The following is a 3,176-nucleotide window of genomic DNA, read 5'->3' as shown; positions in this document are numbered from 1 at the left end:
CTGATGATTCGGTCATTCGTGGGCATCCTTCACAGGGTGGCCTTCGATTGGTATCGACGTCTCAAGCCGGGGAGCATCAATTGCTGGGACGATATAGAAAGCTCGTTCCTCAATAACTTCTTCGACGATGGCACCGAAGTGTCTATCGGAGCTCTTCTGGTTAAGAAGCAGAAGGACAATGAGTCAATTGATAGTTTTTTCAAACGCTTCCGTAACAATTAATGAATTGTAGGGATCCTGTCACAGAGGAGTTTATCTTGCAGACGTGCCACAACAATCTCTCCATCGATGTCCTCGAAGTCATGAGGGTTGCCCCCTCAACCACCTAGAAGGAATTAAAACTACATGGAGAATAGGTTGAGTGCTTCCTCTAAAGAAAGAAGCTCGAGAGGGGCCAACCGACGTCTAAGGTACCTATAACTGCTAACGATATTCATCAACAGCCACCTTGGAGGCAACAAAGGACTCTTAATTCGAAGTTCCAGGAGGAGTATTCTTTCGAAGATAATAAAGTTCAAACCATCTTCAAATACCTCCTCACCAATAATAAGATCAAGCTACCACCAATTACAAATCAGGAGGAATCAAACAAGATTTCAGATCCTAAGTACCGTGCGTACCACAGGAGGATCCATCATCCCATGAAGACTTGTATTACGCTGAAAAATAGCATTCAAGCCTTGGTTGACGTTGGCATCATAACACCGAAAGAAGCCGAATGAGAATGGTTTCCTCCGACAGGTATATGAGGTTAAACTGCTCCCAACCACCAATGGGTATATGAGGATAAATTACTTCTCTTATTTCAAGCTGGAAGTTCCTGGAGAATATTACACATAATATTCTTAAGAATAACCTGGGATCAAAGGTTTGTTCAAGTCTACGCCCAATACGTGTTATCGGGTAGCCTATGCCCGTAACAATGGTGAAGTCTATGTATTTCATATCATAGCACTAAGTCTAAGAGAATTAACTCTTTTAGCACAACGTTACATGTGAAACGGACTTAGATAATCTACATGCTAGCCTAACTCAAACGATAGTCGGTAAAGGCTTATCAAATCCGTTGATGGCTAAGAATTTGCCAAAAATTCTATAAGTTCGATAGTCATTGATGCACCAGCTTCATCAGTTGGTCTCGTGACTTGAGCACCCGAGACAACACCAATTCCAACCGAAGTCTCCACGAGAAACGTTGAAAGCATTTGTAATGATAGTCGTATCAGCTCTAATAGCTTATTCTACAACTAAAACTCTTATGTGGTTAAGTAAATAACTAACTGGACGTAAAGGTAAAATCCATACACGCAGAAGAATCAAGCCTCAATAGTTGGCATTGCAACCTCTACACTTGGGACTACCACGTGTTGCAATGAAAGTCAACGCCGGACAACGCGTTGCAATGACGATCAACACTGGTCAGCACGTATCCGTGAGTCAATGCTAATCAACACATTACGGTGAAGGTTAATGCGTCGATAATTTTTACCAAAACAAGGCTTCGATCAATTCCAAAGCAAAGGATAATCCCAGGGCGTTCGATCGCGATTCAGATGTGAATCTCCGATGAAGATAATCAGTTCAACATCGACTCGATGACACGAGCTAAGATCAGAAACCAATACATCAGTTTTAATTCGAGACTTCGACAATGGTCAGACGATAAATGTAGCACCGGAAAAATTTTAGTTATTCGACAAAATACTGAATAGGCTAAAAATTAAAGAAGTTAAAAACTAAAGCCAATTACAGGTTCTTTTACACTGACTGAAGGTTGGGTATATCATATCCAAAGTATTCTAGACTCTTCTATAAAAGAAATGAGACTGAAACACTTTGGAGGGGGTATCTGTAGGCGTCAAAAATTACCTATAGGTTCCCACACGCAGCTCGAGATGAAGAGAATACGATGAACGTTATTATCCAAATCAAGGAGGATTATCTAATGTCATATAGAAGCTAACAAATGCACGAAGCAAGTTGATAAAGCCTACAAATCAACAGGATGGTACAATAACGAAGAAGCGACTCGACCTGGGGTTACATTTCACCCACAAATGAGTAAGTACCACTCATGTCTTGCTCATCCCATGGGTGTCTTGACCATGGGAGGTTGTAGAGATCTTCACTAACTTTCTAACATACCTTGAATCACTTTATTCCAAGGTCGAACGAGGGAGTTAGAGCCAAAATATCCGAGATAGTCCAAACTGTTTCGCACTTGTGAGATACCAATTGTGTCTCACATATTTCGTCCTGATACAATTCGAATCTGAAGAATCTTAAAAGACAAAAGTTGTAGGTCTCTTTGTCATATTTCCAACGCATCTTGAATCATCTCATTTTGAGGTCGGACGAAATAGTTAAGACCAAAATACCCAAGATAATTCAAGCTGTCTTAGACATGTGCGAGATAGTCGAAGTGACTCACGACCAGGTCAACTCGCGACATGTTTTCTAATAAGATTGGTTTCTAAACTCATTGGGGTCATCCATAAATATGTAGGGTTATCCTTAAATATGTGAAAGCTGTTATACAACCAAAAACCCCCCTAAACGGATAATAACGGTTGTTCTTCGACCCTATCCACAAACACGACATTCCTATCCACAAACACGGCGTTTAAAGCCTATAAATACACCTCTAGCACCCTCGTAAAGGCAGATCTGAAGGGAGTCACAAATTTTAGAGGAGCTAGGGTGAAGTTCTGGCGAATTTGAGAGAGGCTAGTAGATTTTGGCGAACTCCGGCATAAAGAATGAGCGTTTCGAAGGATCTGAGGCACGTCACCCCCATTCCTTGAGATCGGGCATGGTCTTGATCTCGAGAAGATTTGTAATCTTGCTTGGTCGAGATTATCACTTTAGCGATTACTTCCTTTGTGAAGTAAGAGATTTAATCAATCTTCTGTCAACCGGATCTGATCCGAGACGGTCCACGGATAAACCCCGGTACAGACAAAGATCCCACGCAAACATAGACTAATAAATAGGATCTGTGTGTTGTTTGAAGGAAATTGTAATTTTTATTTTCATTGTGTAAAGGTATTATAAAAAGACCAATCTTTTTGAACTTGTTGTAACGATCAAAGTTGTAACGAATTATACAATGAAGAAAATAATTTCTGACCCAAACATGTATATAAATCCTACTTTGTTCTTCACGTTGAATTGTA

This window comes from Asparagus officinalis, chromosome 3 (assembly GCF_001876935.1).
Source record: "Asparagus officinalis chromosome 3, Aspof.V1, whole genome shotgun sequence".
Lineage (NCBI taxonomy): Eukaryota > Viridiplantae > Streptophyta > Magnoliopsida > Asparagales > Asparagaceae > Asparagus > Asparagus officinalis.
Note: the sequence above shows the minus strand (reverse complement) of the source record.